This window comes from Podarcis vaucheri (genome assembly GCF_965113315.1).
Source record: "Podarcis vaucheri genome assembly, chromosome: Z".
Lineage (NCBI taxonomy): Eukaryota > Metazoa > Chordata > Lepidosauria > Squamata > Lacertidae > Podarcis > Podarcis vaucheri.
The window spans coordinates 8,854,459-8,876,745 of NC_138758.1; the positions used below are offsets into that span (position 1 = coordinate 8,854,459).

The 22,287-nt window shown below is 43.0% G+C and overlaps 1 protein-coding gene across 6 annotated transcripts in view; it reads left to right on the plus strand.

Annotated features, from left to right (window-relative positions):
* The window catches only part of AFF2 (ALF transcription elongation factor 2), a 401,939-nt gene that overhangs the window by 319,012 nt on the left and 60,640 nt on the right, over window positions 1–22,287 (plus strand). The window lies entirely within an intron of this gene.

Here is a 22,287-nt window from a genome sequence, read left to right on the forward strand (position 1 = left end):
AGAGTATGTAGGACACATGGGAATAACATTTTGCACCTATGTTCCTGGGCCCTTCCTAGCCTGTTGCTTATACATATGGAAAACGCTCCCATGTGCATGAAAAGAGCTACAAGATGAGATAAGCAGTCTGCCAGACATTGGCTCCAAAGGCATCTCAGATTGTATTTACTCCATTGCTTTGGAGGCCCCATAGTTTAATGTTGCTGATAATGATGTAGGGCCCACAAAGTCTGTGGTGCCTCTCAGGGTAAGTTTATGCAAGCCCAACAGCAAGATCCTTTTCCCAGAGGATTTGCAGGAGCCAAACTACACCTTACTTCAGTTCATAGCAGTGTTTCTGCTATGGTTTTTAAATAGCACCTGCAGAGAGGTTTGACAAGAGCCATGGTGTGCAGGGAAAGGCAATGAGCAATTTCTCCACATATCACTGTCCTGATAAAAAATTACCACTACCACCCCACACCTTCAACATACTGTCAGCCACAGAAGGGAAGGTGCTTTGAGCATCATCTACTCCCAAACTGTACCTAGAAGTGTCTTAAGGAGTGGCTGGTGCACAATAGTCATGGTTTCTGTGGGGTTTGGATCATGTGAATGGACCCAGCAGAAGTGTGAGACTTAAGGTGGTGCGGTAGGGAGTAAGATTCAGGTGTACGGCCAACCAGCCAGACTAGATCTCCCCAACTCCATGTATTATTTATGCTCTGTTGCCTTTCTATTTGAAATATTTTCTGAATGCATCCTTGGGTTTTGCTTCAATTAGTTCCCATGGGAGCAAATTAGGCATATTAATTACATTCTGCTTGGTATTTTTGATATGTTTTATTAGTTTACCCACCTGTGCAAAGTTACTATTTTCCCATTAAAGCTGCAGTTCTCACAGTGCAATGTAAGCCTCTTTAATGAGGCTCTTTCTACCAGGGGGTCTAAATGCCTCTCTCTCCTAGCCTGGCTTACACACAGCTCTTCATTGTGGCTGCCTACACACCATACATTTAAAGCACATGGTTTCCCCCAAAGAATTCTAAGAACTGCAGTTTAATCCCTCACAGAGCTACCTTTCCCAGCATCCTTAACAAACTACAGCTCCCATGATTCTTTGGAGGAAAGTTTGCTGCCTGAGTCTCCCTGCTTTTTGTCACAATTGAGTTGGCGCTGGGGAAACCCCCCAGTTTTCAGTGGGCATGCACCACTGAAATTATGTGTGTCAGCTTCTCAGTAGGTTGTGTATGTGTGTTGTTTGATTCCCCAGTTATCCCAAACTTCAATTTAAATCAGATTTGTGGGACTGTAAAGTGTTTTCTGTATCCAAAACTAAGAGTTGTCACTTGTTGAGTTGTGCATCCTTACTTTGGGTTCATAGAATCTTAGAATTGTAGAGTGGAACCCCCTACAATGCAAAAATATGCAGCCACCCCATATGGAGATTGAACCTGCAATCTTGGCATTATCAGCATCATGCTGTAACCAGCCTAGCTACCTAGGCTGTGCCGAACCAAACTATACTTAGAGTAGACTAAATGAATTGATGCACCAACAATAATTATGCATTGATTTCAGTGGATCTGCTCTATGGCTAATATTGAATACAACCTTCATCCCTTATTATACTTTGGAGACATTTTCATGATATACCGTAGTGAAGCACATTAAATTCATAGGACTATAGTGTTTGGGGGTCATCTGTTCCAGGGGTTTTGAATTCAGAGGCACATTTAGAAATCTAAGAAACTGTTGTAGTTGCCACAAAATATTCTGAGGGGGGAAAGGTGATGCTCAGGACCCCTTCCCATTTAAAAAAAATAAATTAAAATTGAGAGAGCCAGGGACCTTGAGGGACACAGGGGGTGTCTGAGGTGCCCATGGATGTAACATTAAGGACACCAGATTTAGTCCAGCTCCTTCCCAGTTCAGGGTATACAACAAGGATGGAAGCCAGCAATTCCTGAAGGACCATACCTGATTTATGATGCAGATTGCAACTACAGCATCTCTGATATATGGACCCTCACTCTCTGCTTAAATACCTCCAATGAAAGAGAGCCCATCCCCTTTGCTGTTGAAAATCTTTCCAGCACTTGGAAGTTTCCCTTAATGATTACCTGAAATCTTGCTCCTTGCCATTTCCACTCCTTGACTGTACTGCTGCATTCTGAGGCAACAAAAGGATTGGTCTGCTCTGTTTCCTTTACTGACCTCCCTCCGCACTGTCTGTTAGCATAGACAGACTGGCCAAAAACATTGGCAGGTGTGGCCAATGGGCATAACTGGCTTACGTTCATTGATTTCAGCAGGTCTACTCTAACTGGGTTGAATACAACCCATTAAAACATGGGGAGATGCTTCACAGAACATTGGTCCATCTAATTCAGTGTTCTTAGTTCAGTGTTGTTCACACTGACTGGCAGCGACTCTCCAGAGTTTTTCAGAAGAGGGCATTCCAAGCCCTAGCCCAGGATGTCCCAAGCATCCCATGACAACTAATTGTGCACTCCAGAATGTGCCACAGAATACCTGGCCAGTTTATTGAGTTTCATTCTGGAAAGCACATGCAAAGGTTTCCCTAAGATGATGATGATTGTTGTTGTTAGTAATAACTACTACTTCAGTGTAGCAGTAGGAAAATGCTATGCTAGAAGACACGCCTTTTGTAGAAAAACAAATATATGTGTGTGTGTGTGTGTGTGACAAAGAAATGAAGGCTCAGCTTGTGTGGGGGAAGTAGGCTCCCCCCCCCCAATGCTGTCACTTCTGTTGTATTTTCAAACATCATCAAAAATTCCCCTTGAATGTTAATCTTCTTCAGCTGCGCTCAGCACTGTTTAGTCGCTTCCATTGTCACCACAAGTGAAAGATGCCCATATTCCTTCTAGCATATGTGACTTATCACATACATTTTTAAAAACAGGGTTCACTTATTAAGACATATGTGATAGTATACTTCTGGAAATGTGAATGGCTGTTGGCTTAAAGCCACGCACTAATAAGTTGAATTGAATCTAACTACAGTTGACATCTGCTACAATATGGAAGGGAGGGGGGTGGATGAAAGAAAGGTTCTCAGTTGTCATTAGTGTAAAAAATATTCTCTGCACTTACATGTTGCTGACATCATGGCTGTCTGCTAGAATCAGATTTCATTCAATGTTAAGGAATCGTTTAACACTGGGTTTGGTTTTTGAAGCTTTGCAGGAGTACAAAGGAAGTTCTTTGAAGGGATTCATCATCAGGATTGATGTGAAAATTAAGCACTTCTCCGACTTCCTTAGAGTAGTGTTTGAACCTGGCCACATACTTTGATCAGGATGTTCAGGCATTGGGGGCTGCTGTGTCTACCACTACAAAGAACAGGGACTTTTTGGTAGTGGCACCCAAACAGGGCAATACTTCATTGCAAACGAGTCAGTTAACCCCTTCATTCTGTGGCCACTTTCACATGCCATGCAAAGCTGTAAACCAGCCCTTGCCAACCCAGTGCCCTCCAAAGGCCCTCCAAAGGCCTTGGACTACAATTCCCTTCAGCCTCAACTAGAGACCCTCCAAGTGTCCCTATTTTCCCTATTTAGAGAAGCCATCCCGGTTTCTGATTTGATCCTGGAATGTCCCACTTTTCATTGGAGAAATGTTGAAGGGTATGGAGTTATCTGACCCCAGAGCTGTCTGAAGACAATCCTATATATGGAAGTTTTTTTAAAAAATGTTTAATGTTTTATTATGTTTTTATATATGTTGGAAGCTGCCCAGAGTTGCTGGGGCAACCCAGTCAGATGTGTGGGGTTTAAATAGTAAAATTATCATTATGGAATGAGACGTCCCTATTTTCATCAGAGAAATGTTGGAGGGTATGCAACTAGCATAAACTGTGCTTTTAAAAGATGTAAGATCAGTGGCTGCAGCACCGATGACTATGTTCTACCTCCCATGCTGGAGGCAGTATGCCTCTGATTGCCAACTGCTGACAGAAAGAGCAGACTGTTCTTTTTCTCTTATGTTATGGTGGAGAATTTCAGTAAGCCACTTTATCTCATCCCTCATTTTCAAGTATCTGCTGCTTTTATGGCTGGCTGACTTATTGGCTATTTCTATAATTAGTTTTTATGGTGGCTTATTGTTTGAATGAGGGAACGCAGGTGGTGCTGTGAGTTAAACCACAGAGCCTAGGACTTGCCAATCAGAAGGTTGGCAGTTCAAATCCCCGCAACGGGGTGAGCTCCTGTCGCTCGGTCCCTGATCCTGCCAACCTAGCAGTTCAAAAGAACGTCAAAGTGCAAGTAGATAAATAGGTACCGCTCTGGCAGGAAGCTAAACGGTGTTTCCGTGCGCTGCTCTGGTTCGCCAGAAGTGGCTTAGTCATGCTGGCTACATGACCCGGAAGCTGTACGCCGGCTCCCTCGGCCAATAAAGCGAGATGAGCGCCGCAACCCCAGAGTCGGTCATGACTGGACCTAATGGTCAGGGGTCCCTTTACCTTTAATGAAGGTTAAGGGTAAAAATAACCACCCCTTTTTGGCTGGAACTGCAGTAGCACAAGCTGGCTGCTGCTGAAAAATGTGTTTGCTGTATTTCTTTAACTTGTTTTTATGGAGGATAAATAATGGCTACTAGCCATGGCTACTAGCCATGATGAGTTTGCTCTGAATCCAAAGGAGGGGAGAGTGCTCTTGCGCTTGCAGATTTCGCACAGGTATCAGCCACCTGGGTGGCCACTATGAGAAGAGGATGGTGGACTAGATGGGCCTTTGGCTTGATCCAGCAGGGATCTTCTTTGGTTCTTGAAACAGCAGCTTTTCCTTTTCCTTTTCCGCTTGTTATTCCTGCAAAGAGATTTTAGAAAGAAAGGTGGGGGGAGAGAAAGCAGATCATCAAGTATTTTTGTGACTGTTGGCAAAACATTCTTCTATCAGAAGATTCCCAGTAGAGATATAAGAATGGTCAATCGAGTTAATCAATTGAATATTGTTTTTCCACCCCACCCAGCGCAGCTTCAGAGGCCAATATAGCCATGGTTGTCTGTGATAATTTGGTCTTAGCTTTAGTCAATTTGCCATTGATTTACACTACAGTTGGGTGGCTGTTGTTTTTTGAAGGATGTTTTGCAAAGCAAATGGCACTAAGGGTGTTTAGCTGGGTTCAGTGGACCAAAGCAATGACAAGAGAATGTTGGGGCAAGGCTGCAAGACCTCAAAGTAGCGACTTCTGTTTCTCCCTATTTCTCATTTTCCCAGTCTTAGGTTCAATTCACTCCTAGTATACTCATTTTTGTATGCGAATTTGCCCCATATGCAGATTTTTGCAAGCACGTTTCGCAAATATAATACATTCCTGAATATAATGCGATGTTATTTTCACTAACATATATGCTTTTTAATGCACATACTTTCATAAATGCAGAATAATCTGCAACATGTTTTGCATAATATTTAGTTTATCCATAAGTTTATGGAGTTGCAGCTCATGTTAGTTCTACTCAGAGTAGATCCACTGAAATTAATGGAGATGTTTAACTTGGGTTTATTCACTTCAGTGGGTCTACACTATGTAGAACGTAGTTGGATACAACCCATAGTAAAGGGAAGAATTTGTCTTCAGTAGTTACACAAGAAACAGATGTAAAGCAAACATGAAGTTGCACCAGATCCAAACCCCATTCAACAGCAGGGATACTGCTTTGTCCAAGCAGGGCAAAACAATCCTTTAAAAGAGTGCTTTTTGCAGGGTTGCTAATTCATACAGAGAAGGATTTAGGGCACTGTGACCAGTTCTACCGCACGGGGAAAGGGAGCAGCTTCCCAAAATTTGTAAGCACTGAGACATGAGAGCTCTAGAACCCTGCTAGAACCTCACATCTTCTCAAAGCCCAGTGACTCCCTTACCCAGTTTTGGGAAGGCAGCATGAGGGCTGGATATCAAATTTTGGGCTCACTCAGGACATCACATGGTCAAACTGAATGGGCTTAGGATCCAGCCTAATTTCACAGACCCAGACCCAGCCCTGCCACAGCTGTTTTGGTTGACATTCATGGGCCTCAGCTCAGGTAGCTGAGCTCCATCTAAACTGGGATGAGCAAGTTTGCAGTGGCGTAACTTTTGCTGAGCCAGGGTTGGGGACTTAACTTCAATTGATCCTGCAAGCAACCAGCTGAGCTGAATCTTGCTAGGCGATTGCCCCCTCAGTCTTTCCTTGTGGAAAGACTGAAATTGCAATACTAGTATGGCAATACATCTGAAATTGCAATACTATCCCACACACACATACACCGAGGTTGTGTACATACCATACATTTAAACACACATAAAACACAAAGACTCATGGCAACTGCACTTTGCCCTTCACGGATCTACCGTGCTCAGCACTCTTAGCAAGCTAAAATTCTCAGGATTCTTTGGGAGAAGCAGTGATTTCTTTTCTGGGGGTACGCAGTGGTACACATATCCCTAAACATTTTGTGAATCTTTGTACTTTTGTCCATTTACTGTATTTATTTTTACTGATTTGAACTACAAAATGGTGATTTTCTTGAGTCAAAATGAGAGACCCCCTAAACATTTTCTTTGGGGGGGGGGAAGCACTGGGGAGAAGAGATGTGCTTTAAATGCTCTTGAAATGTATGGTGTGTACACCACCTTACTCAGTGAAATCTGCTTGCATGTGTATCTCAACAAGAAGCTTTCACCTATGCCTTAAAAGTCTAGCAATTCTATGTCAACAACTTTTATATTTGCATGAAAAAGTGAATGAACATTATATTGTGTTTCCTTACATTATAATGAATAAGTAGGGTTAGAAATATATGTAGATATCCTTCCCCTCGCCTCATCTCCTCCCCACTTCCATTTAGGGTCAACTAATACAAAAGAAAGAGGAGAAACTAGCTAAATGTTTCAAAGGATAATAGCACAGCAAGGTTAATTTTGCTTCGTGCAGCATTTCCAACAATTGAATTGCCTCTTATCCTCCCTCCAGGGTCGCTCCTGCGCTAGCAATAATTGAGGCTGATTTTATTGGAAAATCACCTCTGGATGAGAAACATACTCTAGAGGAAACAATGCATGGGAACAAATTGGCTTTCTGGTGCCAGGGCCATGTTGGGCTGGCCAGCAGAGCTCTAGCTCCCAATCTGTCTGTGCGTTCATGCAACAAATTCATTAACAACTCTTCTGGTGGGGTGGAAGACTCGCCATATTTGAAATGTTTGCTTTTGAATTGTTTTTATTTATTTTTCCCCCTCCAGAAGTTGTCAGATAAGAGTTTAGTGAACAAACTCAGCTTCTTCATAATATTGCTTCCTTTTTAAAATAATAATAATGTGTTAATTCTGGTCAGGAAGTTGCAGATAATATTAATTTATTGATTTATTATTATATTTATATCCTGCCCTTCCTCTACAAGGAGCCTAGGGTGGCAAACAGATATGCGGTTAAAAAATGAAAAGCAAAAATAGATTAAAACACTGTTCTCCAGCCAACAAATGCCTGGGTAAGCAGGAATGTTTATGAATTCCTCCTGCAAGTTGATAATGATGGTGACAGGTTCACATTCCACAACCCAGGGACCCAACACCGAAAAGGCCCTGCCATGGATTGGTTCACCAACCAGACAGCCTTTGCTGGGGACTTCACCAACTAGGCTTCCCCTCCTGATCTCAGTCTGAGATGGTTTGTACTGGGGAGGGCACCCTTTTAGGCAGCTTGTACCAGAAAATATACTGGAGCAGAGAATGGCAACCCTTAGGAAGAGTGCTAGTGGACACATTTAAATAGTGTCAGTCACAAAATAGCTGCTCTGGAGGAGGAGCATGGCAGAACATAAAATAGTAGCCAAATCTTGAAGGAGCAGAAAAAGGCAGGATCAAGAAAGGTGCAGATGTGCCCACCATCACCAATCAAGTTACTCCATCAGTGGAGGAAAGGGTACATACACCAGTCACTGCCATGCTTGCTCATAGTGAGAAACTCTTTATACATCTCTGTTAAGAAGTGACGGGAGGGAACAGGTCCAGTCCCACCACCCAGTAAAATGTTGGCATGTTTAAGGGTGTGTGGTCAAGTACAGGAGAAGCTCAGCCAAAGCAAACAGAAAGTGAGAGGAAGTGCAACCACTTTCCCTTGCAATATGGACTATTGAGGGAATATTACCTGTGACATTTTGTGGACCTGGGAGGGAATGCCAATGGCTACAGTAGCATTCATAGAAGCCACGTTGGCAACGCCTAGCTTTGAATGTTGGAGCTGGGCCCATGAGGGCTGCATGCAAATCCCAACTCGCCATGACACTCTCTGGGGCACTTTGTGCTACCCACACACACTCCTCCTTTCCTGCTTCTCAGGGTTGTTGTGAGGGTAGAATAAGTGTTGCCCTTCTGCCCCAAAACCCTGACTCATTGTGGGAAGGGTAGATTGAGAAACGTGGGGAATGCTTCTCATAATGCTTGGTTGTGGGCAGTCCAGGGAATGGGCTGGGTTTGGGTGCAGGAGTTATGTGGCCCCAGGATCTGGGCTAAGGAGAATCTAGCAGGCAAGGGAGATAATGTGGGTCATGAGTCCCACAGGGCAGGCACATGCTGGTGGAAGGGGTGGTGGTGGATGAGGAACAGCAGAGCAGAATCTGGCAGATGGAATCCCTCCCTGCTCCAGGTGGGCTTTGACGGTGAGGCAGGAGTTCCAGCTGCTCTTTTCCCTCTGGTGAAGGAGATAGTGTTGCCAGAATCAGGATGTTGATACACAGCCTAGAGTGCCTGGACAGGATTCAGAGGGCAAGAAGGGAAGAGAAGAGAAGAGACACAGCAACTTAGACATAGCACACACCCCAGTGGTGTAGCGTGGGGGGTGCCAGGGGTGCCGGCCGCACCGGACGCAACATCTGGGGGGCGCGCTCGCTGCCTCCGGAGTCGCCGAAGAGCCTCGGGCGCAGGCTGTAGCGGAGCCGCATGTCTCGCGGAACTGACGAGCTGTGCGCGCGTCCGGGCTGAAGGCGCCCGGCAGGCAGCGGCTCTCAGTGCTTGCCGCGGAGGACGCGCCAGGCAGCCCCTCCTCACAGCCCCGCCTCCGCCAGTGCTGCTGCAGCTGCTGGGCCATTGCATTTTCCTCACCTCTCTGCCCCCCTCCTCCTCCGGGCAAGCGGCATCGTTTGGGCGGCAGCGCCAGCGGCAACTCGCAGGTTAGGGGTTAGGGGGGCGCAAATTACTTGCCTTGCCCCGGGTTAGGGGGCACAAATTACTTGCGTTGCCCCGGGTGCTGACAACTCACGCTACGCCGCTGACACACCCTCAAGCAAGACATAGCTGCAGAAATTGCACTCCTCACAGGTTAACGCACCTCACCTAGGTTTAAAAGCTTGACAATCGGGCAAGACAAGCATTGCAAAACTCTGCAGCTTCCATACAACATTAACCACCTTGCCTGTGACTCTTCAACCTTGGTCCTGGCTTTTAGACTGGGCTATTTTCTGCTCCTTGTGGCTTTAAAGAAGTTCTGGAACTTGAATATCTCAGTGCTTATGAAGTTGTATCGTTGTTCTGCTTTAACAAGGATCTCTGCCTCACAAGTAAGAGCCCCTGTCATCATATTTTTGGGCAGGAGCAGGACACCCTGTTACAATTGACACAGCTGTCAATGGCACCTGTTGCTCTCGTAAAGTCCTAACCTGGAGGCTTTTGTAACAGTTCCAAGTCAGAAGAAACCAATGGGATACATGGGCAAAGGGGAGTTACCCTGGAACCTGGGAGAACATCACAACCTTGGGACGTTAGGAACTTCTCAATCTGTTGCCTGAGTAGCCCACCCCAAGAGGCAAGCAGAAAGAAACAGATTCGGACACACACACTCAGTTCAAGTGTCAACAACTCTTGTCAATAATGTTAGATAATGATTAAAGGCCCAATGAAGAAGAACAAATAAAGACAGTATTACAGTTTAGGAGCAGAGGAATTTGTAAATTCCTCCATTGTTGTGTTGTTCTCCTTCTTCTCTTCTCTTTCACTTTCTGTCTTTCCCTATTGGGCATCAAAGTCTTTGTAGAGTCATGTAATTCACACTTTCCTTATTCAGGTATTGGCTCATCCATCAGGTCCTGCCAGCTGGTGAGTCTTTTTAATTATAGGAGTTGGCTGCCTGGACAGCACTGTGCATTGACTAAGGGACCTACATTCAGGTACATACACAGATTACCCAGACCATGCCAGGAGGAAAAGTAAGCATGCTGCAAATAGAGTGCCTTATGTCCCTGAAGCCAGATAGAAAGCAGACCTGGAGCTTGTGTCTGTGCCTTTGCTGACCATGGAATGGAAGGGCTAATGATGAGGTCTAAAAGGGCTGATTCAGGCAGATGAGGCTGAAGATGGCAGAAAATCAGAGCTATTTTTTCAAGCAAGACAGATCTCTGATAATCCTTACCCTCTCAGAGTCAGCTATAATAAAAATGTCAGAAGGCTAGGAGAGCCACTTTCAACTATGCTTTTTTTCCCTACAAGGAGGGCTGAAAAGGGATTTTTAATTTTCCTGGAAAACTCAAAAAGGATAACAAATAAATCATCCCACATGTAAATCATCAAGGATAACAACAAAATAAAAATATAATAATAACTTTCTCTATCTCATTATCTGTCGCCTTGAATTCTAAGAGTGCAATTCATTGGTGCAATTTATTGATTTGTTCATGAATTGGAAATAAGTAGTTGTTTTATTTGAGATGAAGCTCATTTTCTACAAAGTATAGAAGCAGTTTACCCCAATCTAAATTCTGGAAGGTGAAATGTAATGAATTGTATCCAGTACTAGTCTTCCTCAGAGTAGACCCAATGAAAATAATGAACATGGCCAACTATTAACTTAAATGGGTACCACTCCTTAAGTACAGCTCAAGTGGATACAATTTGCAATGCATATAAGCCAGAGGAAAACACACCTACCTTCTTAAACAGACACACACACCTGTCTCTTTAGATACACAGATAACTTGGATGTTCTCAAAAATGCTTTGGGGCCCTGTAATAAGCTTGCTGTGCTTTGTACTGCAGAGCAGTCACAGCTCAGTTCCCAGGGAATGTCAATGAGATGATTATATATATATCAAGCTCCCTGTGTCAGTCAAAGGCAGCTGAATCTCACACAAAATTAGTGTGGACCATACTCCCTTTGATTCAGTTTCCAGTAACCAGTGCCATGATGTGTAGCAGCTCCTCCACAGTAAGAGTCAGATTTGCCTTCCAAGTTAATAAAAAACGAAAAGGAAGGGAATGATCCTGTTCATCTGGTATGTCCAAGCAGGAAATATACACCTTCGGGCCACAGAGTCATGCATCCTACCTATGCCCCCAAGTTCCTTGCATGTGTCAGCCTCACCTTCTCTTTCCCATGCTGATGTTGGGATGGAGAAATATGTCAACTTTAGTTTCTCTCCATTTCTCAGCTTTCCAGTCTTAAAGCCCAGTTCATCATGTTTCTGTATGGATTTCGGCTGTGTCCAAAGCCTTGTTGTTAACATATAAAGTCTTGAACAACTTGGGGACAGCTTCCCTGAAAGACCTGCTGTCCCTTATAGAAAGGAGAGGTCACTTAGGTCATCTACTCTTTGCACTGCACTCAACAGAATATCATAGGGCATTGATCCAACAATTGGCATTTTCTGCTGTTGCCCCCATTCTGAGGAATGCCAAATGGAAAGCAGCAAACATCCATTGCTACAGACATCTTGTGAAGAGCTAATTTTTCTGCTCAGACCTTCCCTGACCCATATGATAGGACCGTGTTTTATGAGTTTAAAACCTCAAGATTTCTCTTTTATCTGCTTTTATATGTTTCTATGCATTTTCATATTGCTGTTTTACTAGTTTTGGGTTGTTAATATAATGTTTGTTTTCTAATCTGTGCACTGCTCAGAGTTTTGAAACCTTAAGTGGTATGCAAATGCTTTTAAATCAATAAATAGCAGCTGTATTCCAGGGACTTGGTTCATAGCTTAAAAAAAAAAAAAGCTGTGAAAGATGTAGTTTTAGCACCTACATTGTGATAGGAGGCGCTACATCATCCTATTTCAGTGAGGGTTTCTAGGAGGGCATTGTGTCCATAGATAAAACAGTCTTGATATTTATGTTGCCCAAGCTGCTTGAGTATCTATTGTAGACCACAGTTCGGTAATGTGGTGCCCTGCAGATGCTGTTAGACTCTTATCAGCCCCAGCCAGAATCACTTGTAGTCCTTGGAAAGCACTATGTTGTCTATACCTTCACAGACCCACACAAAGAATTGCCTTATACTGATATTGGTCCATCTAGCTCAGTGTTGTCTCCCCAAGGTTTTAGGCAGGGGTCTCTCCCAGCACTACCCAAAGATGCCAGGGATTGAACCTTGGACCTTCTGCATGCAAAGCAGAGCAGAGCCAGTGAGAATGTGACCAGGGGCTAGCATGTATTGTCTAGGGAGAGTCTTAGGGGCTTGATAGAGGGATCCCTACTATATACAATTAATCTTATGAGAAAGTAGACCAGAAATAAAAAACTGTCCTTCCCTCTTAAGAAAACTGTAGCAACAAGAATGTTATTTTCAACATAGTTGTGTTTTTTTTAATTAAGTTGATGAACTCTTCCCAACCACCAGCTATCTGTAGTCCTGCAATTACCAAAACTGGCGGAAAGAATAATGGCAAACATGAGATCATTCAAAGCCTCCTCTTAAGCAAGCGTAGCTGCTGCCTCCGCTTTCTGCATTGGCTGTCCATCCTGCACGTTAATGTTTCGGCAGTTGGCTACAGTTTTGTGGGGCTGCTGCTTCTTTTTCTTTTTTTTTAATGCAACAGAGTTCTTTCAATTATGCAGCCATCATAAGTTTTGCCAACATGGAATATGGATCGATTTGTGTTCATTAGAGCACAAAATTAAAATTTCATTGCAGCAACTATAAACGTGTTGGCTCAAAGAAGTCAAAATACTTTCCAGTGTGAAATCTTGGATTAAGTGTCATTGGCAAGCTCTAACTTTTTTTTGTATGCTTTTTTAAAAAAAGAAATGTTATTTCTGTGAGATTCTGCCTTCATTTCTTTCTATCTATCTACCTAAACACATATACAGCACATACACTTGTTTTGATCTATGGCCATAGTAGGAACCTTTGGCCCTGCAAATGTTACTGAACTGGAAACTCCCACCTGCTAGGGGATGATGGGAGTTGTAGTACCACACAATCTGGAGAGCTAAAAGTTCCCCACATAGAAAGAATAAGGTACAATCCTACTCATAGCTAGCTATGAGTGAACCCCATTGAAGGCAGAGAGAGCTTACTTTTTAATTACTTAACAAAATTGTAATTGTAAAACCTACAAGCAGTTTCCATAAAATATATAAAAAAGTTCAAAACAAGTTAGCCTTAAAAAGTTCAAAATATAAACGAATCAGCAGTTAAAATGCACTATAAAACAAATTTCACGTATTAAAATGTGTGCAAACTTTACTTTTGAATAAACATGCAAAGTACCAGGCCTAAAGACCAGTGTAAACAAAAGGGTTTTAGCCTGGCACCTGAAGACTGACAAGGATGACACCAGGCACATCTTACTGGGGACAGCATTCTGTGGGTGTGGAAGCACCACGGAGAGAGCATGTTCTTATGTGGCAACCTTCAACACCTTCCTTGGGTGTTGTAGATGGAGAAGAGACTGTTTGCATTGAGGAATCTGTGGTTATTTAGGCATGCTTGGAAGCCTTCTTCATACCTGCTAACTCAATGTAGAAAGGTCAAGGGTGGAGTCACTGGGAGTGAGGGAACTAGGATGTAAGAATGCATCATGTTTCCATTTCACTGCAGTTTGCCCTCTACCAAAATTATGTAACTTGCATAGCTTATGTAATCCATTGCACAAATTATGTATGAAATGGTTCGAAAACCAAGGCTCGGCTTCCGATTGGCTGCAGGCGCTTCCTGCACTCAAGAAGAAGTTGTGTCGGATGTTCAGATTCTGAAAAAGTTCACAAAACAGAACATTCACTTCCGGGTTTGCGGTGTTTGGGAGCTGATTTGTTTGGTAGCCAAGCCGTTCGAGTACCACGGTACCACTGTAATTATGTTGTCATTACATTATTCCATCCAGGGGGGCCAGCTCTGGGTAACTGAGCTCCCCCCGCCCCAGTAATAATTTGCTTGAGAGCAGGGCTCCCCCATTGTTCCCTACCATCAGGGGAAGCAGGAAGCTAAGCGTGAAGCCAAGCATGGCTTCAGTAGCCAGCTCCTTCTCCTCCTCCTGCCCTGGAAGTCCGCTGAGCATGAGAGAGGAGGAGCTCCCAGCCAATACGTTCAGCTCTGTACCCTGACTTCTCCTGAAATGTGACATTGTGTGTCACACGCATGATCCATTCCTCTCAATCTTGGGCACAAGTTGGTGGCTCCAAGTCCATCCCATTCATTCCAAGCAAAGGTAACTGAATGCAAAAGAGGAGGGGCATATTCAATATGTTATTTACAGAGGAGTGTTCTCTAATGTCCTAGTGGGGACATGGAGTGCAGGACTAGCATAGTTGCCTGCACTCCTCCCTACACAAATAGAGGTGATAGCAGCTAAATAGAGCTCTAAATATTTGTATTTCCACCTTCCTGCTTCTTATCAGCATTGCATTGTATCTGCATAATTCCAAAGTGTCCAGATTAACACGCAGGAGGAAGTGGCAAAAACCTGGCTACTTACATTTGGCATTTGTGCCACAAGCACTATGTAAACATTTGCTTCTTCAGCTCTCTTCCAAAGCCTGTAATTTAAACGTCAGATGGCATAAATTAGCAAGGTGAAAAATCTAAATATGCACCTAAAGCGACTCTCAAAGGAAATAAGCAGATGAATACACACTGTGACGAATGACTAGGGTGGATAAAATATCAACATACATTTCTCCATGCAGGTTATGTATAAATCAAGGAAGGTGCAAGAAAAGCCCTTTAAGCTTTTAAGATTTATATAGGCTGTTTGCACTTTAGAATTCTCTCACTTAAGAAAAAAACAATTTCGAGGGCTTTTAGCACGGAGGAGAAAATTGGCATATCCAGGCAGTCCTTCTCCATCAAATTGGATCACCGCTGAACTCATTCCTGAATTAATGTGTTCATTCGTAAGGTGGAAATCTTAAGGAATGGACTTGGAGGGAATGGAGAGATGGCATAGCACATTTATTTATTCTGGAAGAAAGGCGTTCATTAATCTATCTTGAAAATGTGGAATTAGAAGGGAAGGAACCACAGTCTGGAATTTGGCAGCTGCTTAAAGACACAGATGGTCCAGCAGCTTTTAAAGAGTTTCCAGGCTTTTGATACTGATACCTGCATTAAAAAGTAACTTCATTGTGTGCCTCATGTTGATCCAGAATAGCCACAGAAAAACAAGACCTGGTATGTTTTGGATGGCCCCATCTCCCACTACTCTATTTGCCTAAACTAGGCGTGGGGAACCTTGCATGGTGTGGGGACCACATTGTCAATTTTAAACTGGCAAGAAGTCTTCATTAATGAACGAATAAACTAAGATGAACAATCCCACTTGGCCCATAATATTGAAGTGGAACATAGGCAGCTGCTTTTTATGGAATCAGGCCATCTAACTTCATATTGTCTACACTGACAGGCAGTGGCTCTCCAGGATTTTAGATGAGGACATTTCCAGTCCTATGTTGAGGTACTGGGGGTCAAACATGGCATCAAACATAGAACAGACTGTCCCACTGAACTGCAGCCCATCTTCAAATTGAAGCAGCATTACATCCTCACATAACTTTTCTCTCACAATGAGAAAAACAGCTGAGGGAGGATTTTGAAAAAGGGCGGACTATCATCTGAGGTAGTTCTTAACTCCACTAATTCTGAGCATTTACTATGCCCCTAAATTAAAACAAAACAAAAAAAACAAGCAGTTGAGTCAAATTTATACACATTTATGTGAAGTTTGGCCCCTTTCGTAAGTTCACCCTCAACTTAGAGAGTGTGATGGTGAAGCTTAGCATGCTTATTTTCTCTCTCCCCATTTGTGTGAGTGGAATTTCTGAGGTGCATTCACATCAGTAATAGACAGTGATATGGTATGATATGATATGATATGATGTGATGTTTTTCTTTTGGGCCATAACAAGGAAAATCCATAACATCCATCCAGTTATTTGTGAAATTACCAAAAAAAGAGGCTGCCTACCCAAAGCTAAGATTGACCATTCAGAAGGAAAATGAGTTGGCCGAAAGCACACTTATTGGACCAAAGCTGGGAACAATATCTTTGTAGCAATGGTCTGGTTCAGACGTAACACTAAACTATAGTTCACCATTACCAGAACAAGCCTAGGCAAGTCTCAAATTTTTCTGTTCCCCTCCTCCGGTTAAATGGCCAAGAGGGAAAAGTTCAAAAGCTTGTTGTTACATTTCAGATTGACGACAGTTTGCCGTGCTATCCAAGCTAGGACAAATGGTGGGTTAATCTTAACAATGGTTCACGAAAACAACCCCATCCATGGTTTATGAAGCTGGCTTAGTAAGATTAGCCACAGTTTAAGATTTAGATGAAATTCTAAAACGGAAGTTGACACTTCCAATCTCCTCTCCATGGCTGCACAAGTGGAAAGGGCAGGGGGAGAAAGCTCCCATTGTCTCTCATTGGAGATGTTTTCTCTCCCTCTGATGCAAATAGCAGCTGTGATGGAAGATCCCAATTTGAGACTGCTGCAAGATGGGGCTACCACAATATGCATCATACATAGAATGTATTGCTAAAATCTGAATGTGGATTGAGAGTCGAGTGTTAACCTCCTCTTTTTAACATTTTGTTTTAGCACTGGTGTTTGCAAACTTTAATAAGAAATCACTACAGGGATAGACAGACAGACAGACACATAAGTTGTTATGTGCATTCAACATGGCCTAATGAGATACTTGCTCAGATATTGATAACAGTGTTTTGTGGAAGTTTCTGTTCCGTTAAGGACTTGTGTGTTTAAAAGTTCAGAGTACGGACTTGGAGAGTGCCCATGGAGGGGGGGGGATATTTGTACAGATCTGGAGGAATTAAATTGCCCTTTTTAAGAGGAGCTTGAACAACACAAGTCCAGGGTGAAAGACTCCCACAGTATCGCTTCAGTGACACAGAGCTTGAACTCTGGAGTTGCTGAAATAGGGATGAGTGGAGGTGAAGTGACGTTATCAGATCAACAGCTAAAAGAGATGATCTTGGCATTTTGTCAGGATTAGAGAGGAGAGGCATGGCTGTCAGACAATCAGGAGAGAAGGGAGACAATTTCACACTTGTCTTTGCATGGATGGATGCAGAACTGCCATTGTTATGAATGTGGTGGCCCATCTGTGAGTCTCAAACTCAAACCCTGCATTGGGATAATGGAGATTAATATAGAGGAATTATTATTATTATTATTATTATTATTATTATTATTATTATGCAGCTGGTTTGATCTACTTAAATTTTAAGCATTTTGATGGGAAAGAGGAGATTGGGCTGTTGGATTTTCAGGGGTCTCTGGAATAACGAGATCCTAGCCTTCAAGGGGTAACATTACGGCTAGCATCTGAGCATCTGACCTCTGCTTTCTGGTGCACAGTATGAGACTTACAGGTGCTAGGAATGAACCTCTTCTTTGGAAAATCCTCCAGGAAAATGCCCACCCCATTCCTGATTGCCTTTAGGGATGCCCTTAAACCTATCCAGTTGCAATCTGGATGGTTTGTATGGTATTGTGTTTTAATCTCTGTTTCATCCCCTGCTGCTATCAGGATGTCCCTATGCACAGCTGCTATTTACTTTCCTTAAACATTGTTGGCTTGCCATTTCTGTTGTTTAGTAACTTGCTATATTACTATACAGGCAACCCCTCCCCCCCCCCATTTACACATGTTCTGTATTTTTGGGAAAAACATGCGGAATGGGGTGTTGGCAGGCCATTTCACTGATGTGGACTTTGGCTTGGAATGTAGCCCCTGCGTAGATGGGAGGTTGCTATACTGTGTCAGTGACTCTTTGCAAACCATCTCAGGAGGAACATTTACCACGAAAGGTGGATTAAAGATGCAACAAATAAATAAATTTGTAAATATACTTAAGTGCCTTCAAGCAGCAAGGTTTTCATTCTGCTACAGTTTGTCTTCCACCAAAAAAAACTACATTTGTCTTTCTGTCCAGCGCAGCAAAATTGCATAACTTAAGAAATTACGTCAATTATATGTGTTGCATTGTTGTTTTGTTATTACACCTCATTCAGTTCAGTGCAAAGGAAACACAACGCAAAGGCGGGGGGCACATAATCAATTACAGTTTGCAGACTAAAAAGAAAAGAACAGCAAATACCAGTCATATTCGCTGGATTGATTTCCATTCTGGATATGGGATGAATAAGTGAACAATGGCAATTTCTACTCTCATTTCTGTTTTTGTTGCAATTCTCTGACATCCTAGCTTCTGGAAACTACTAGATCTGACTTTTTAAAAAAAAGAAAAAGCCTAAGTGTTTGCCTCTGTTCCTATAGCTGACTGTATATTAAGTAGAAAGCTCTCATCAGGTTTAGCAAATCAATACAGTAAGGCTGTGAAATGGTCCCCAGAAATCTTCAGAATTCTATTTCACGGCAAGAGCAATTGGGGAGGGGAGGGGGAGAAGCTACAATGGAATAACTTACGAGATAGCCATTTAGATCACAAAAGGATCATAAAAGTCAGAAGCAGTTTGTTTGAAGCAAGGTTCATCACGTAACCATACAGGACTTGCCTCAAAGGGAGAGCGAAAGAGAGAGACGAAAATTGCAAACCAATTTGTGGTTATGGCTGTTGCCGACAATTCTGCTGGGATTTAAAACTTGTTAAAGGTAGGAACTTCTGCCATCTTGCATTCCTCAACTAGCAGGTGATAGCTATCGTCAGAGTAGCAGAAGAAATGCTAGCTATTGGAAGTCAATAAAAGTACCTCCAAAACAATTAGTACTTTGCAAGGTCATTTATTACCAAACAGAAAGGTGTCTTGGCAATAACGTGAGTTAGCAATAATCCAAAGACTGCTTAGGGAACATTTAGTGCCACCTGCTAACCTATTTTTATGAAAGAGGATTCAAGTCTACGTTTTATTTTCTCATTCATGGCATTTCTCTACTGCCTCCAAGCATTTCAGGACAGTGTAAATGGAGTCATCCCAGCTAATTCTCACAACAGCCCTGGGAGGTAGTGAGTGACTGGCCCAAGTATACCCACGGAACTTAATGACTGAATAGGGATTTGAACCCAGATTGCCTCCAGTCCAAAGTTCAAATCTTCCCCCATGAAAAAGCTCCCTCTACTTATAAAGCTTGTACTTCTGGAAGAAAGGTGCCAGCCTTTTCTCCTGCTTGCCAGCCCATAATATGCCTTGAAATAAACTCCTCCTCCTGACTATTCTGAATGCATAGTTCAGCTCTCAGAGGTGTTACAGACTGTTTTGCTAGTTCACAACACGATCTGTCTAACCCAGGCATAGGCACACTCAGCCCTCCAGATGTTTTGGGACTACAACTCCCATCATTCCTAGCTAACAGGACCAGTGGTCAGGGATGATGGGAGTTGTAGTCCCAAAACATCTGGAAGGCCGAGTTTGCCTATGCCTGTCTAACCTAAAACTGGCCAGCCAAATGCCTCAAGGGTCACATCCATGCCATACACATATCCTCCAACATGCTGAGTCCCAAAACCAGGCTGCACATCTTCCTGTCTATGCTCCCCCGCATGAGTCATGTGACCCACATGGGACCACTAAGCCCAACAACATGGTTTTGCGGGGACCATGATCTCACAGGACCCCAAAACACACCTCTGAAAAAGTTTTTTTCAGGGCTAGATCTCCGCATGAAATAATGGCCAGCGCGCCCCAGTTTTTCCAGGACACTTTCAGGGGGTGGTATGGATGCATTTAAAACACACCTGTTATTAAATCTATATATTGCCATTCCTTCCGAAGGAACCTAGAGTGGCGCATGGCCTTCCCCAAAGAATTCTGAGAACCACAGTTTGTTAAGGAAACTGGGAATTGTTGTTCTGCTGTGGGGTTTACTACATTCCCCAGGAATCTTTGGAGGAAGCCATACGCTCTAAATGTTTGTTAAATGTGCACTAAGTGTACAATGTGAGATGTGACTTGAGCAATCCTAATCAGGACATTGCCCTATGAACTGCTATTCAGAGATAGATATGGGGCCCTGCAACAAAGTGATGTGCAGGGCTTCTGCTCAAGTGTCCAGCCACTGCAGCCCAATCCCCTCTCCCTTCCCTAGTATTCCATTTCCTGATCCCCAGCAGTCAGGAACCCGGGTCCTCTCCCCCAGGTTATCATGAGTGTTGGTACAGTAGAGGCTGGTGCCCTTTGGGACTGAATGGGCAAAGGGAAGAGTACCTATGTTAGGTGGAGCCAAGTAACTATCCCCATCCTCCTTAGTGGGACTTACTTCTAAGCAAACTACATGTTTGTTTGTTTGTTTGTTTGTTTGTTTGTTTGTTTGCTTCCATCCACCTCTCTCTTAGACACAGTGATAGGGATTCCAACCAGGTAAGAGCTGGCTCATGTTCTGGGTTCTAAGCAGGGAAGGGGTACTACGCCACATCTCTCAAACCCTGTAGTGCATGAGTGGGGCGATTTTGGCTTTGCCCCCACAAGCCTGTAAAGACTTGAACTGGAAATAGAGGGAACAATACTGCCCCAATACATGGAAGCTTTGTTTACTTATCGCCGCTGAAATTTGAACATCTGCTTCTCCATAGTATATCATGCCCCCATTAGGGTTGGTTAGATCTTGCCAATGTTTGCATCTGGGACTTCTTTGCATAGCGGCTTTGGGATATATGGTTGATTTGGGGCTAAGTCAGTTTCCTTTCTTCCTTTTTCTTTCTTTCCTTCCTTTCTTTCTTTCTTAATGTAGGCGATAAAAAAAAAGTTTCTGGTTTCTCTTCTGCTCCTATTTCTCTTCAAAGAACCATGTTGCTTTATTAAAGATCTAGGAAATGAAATTCTGGCAATGTTACACTCAATCAATTGACTCTGGGCAGATGAAAAGTAATACCGCTGGCTTTAATGCCATTAGGAGACCTGATATTGTGGGCTCCTTTTAAGGTCGCAGCATAGCAGCAAGGCTGCAGACTTGATGTGGCTGTATCCTTCTGCAGCGTCAATGTAGTCACGCCACAGGAGCGACGCTGCCACAATGTGTTATGGATGCAGGAAGCAGAGAGCTAATGCACTGTGACCCACTCGGGAGCATTGCTGTGAAGATTCACCTTCCTTTTTCCTTTACTATTTTCCCCTCCGGTTCCATGGATGCTGCAAAATAAGCTGAGGGAAGCAAGTTGCAAGTGTGCACCTCAGTTTCTGATTCATGGATATAAAACATGGCTTTGTGACTGGAACTACACACCCAGCAATGAGCTCTGGGTTTAGGAGCAGGGAAGAAGGAGAAATTTGATTCAGTTTGCATCGAAAGGCAGAACCACTTAATTTTACACTTTCCAAAACAATACATGAGCCAAAGCATAGGTATCATTTTGAAGTTCACACTGCTCCAAATTTTGCAATGCAGTTTTGCAGCCAAGTAACATGTACAAAAACATATATACTGGGGTAAATCATCCATAAAATGCATATATTACTGAAAATAGCATACAAAAATGCATTATATAAGAGAAAATCACTTTGTAAGCATATCTCTACAAATATATGTATTACGAGAAATTCACACTAAAATGATTTTGGATTTTCATGAGGATTTCTTTTTTAAGTAAATTGATGTGGAAATGTGAAGAACCAAACTTATGACTAGATACATGAGAACCTGTGAGAAACCAAAAATAGCAGATTCTGCCACCCCTATACGGGATCACAAGTCTTCTGCAAACTACTGTAACGCAGCAGTCTGGATATCAGTGGTGGAAATTCATTGGGAAACAAAGCAGCAGATCTCCCATTCCCCCCCACAAAAAAAAAAATATTTCCACTATTCACATACCTTCTTCCATGAATCATTATGTTTTTATTTGGGACAGGGAGGTTGCAGCATACAAGGCGAAATTTCAGGGGCTCATGTTGGCAAAATAAGACCAATACCAAATATGAAAACATCAACTTGCTCTGGAGATAAGCCGATTGTGTTATATACTGTGCGCGGGGGGAGGGGGTGTTTCATTAAATCATGACTTTCTAGCAAATGACATCCCAAAAGATATTTATCAAAGCAAGAAAGCACTAGAAAGGTGTGCCCTGCATTCACTTTAATATTTCTCCTTTTCTTCTGACATTTTTCTAGCCTAGAGAT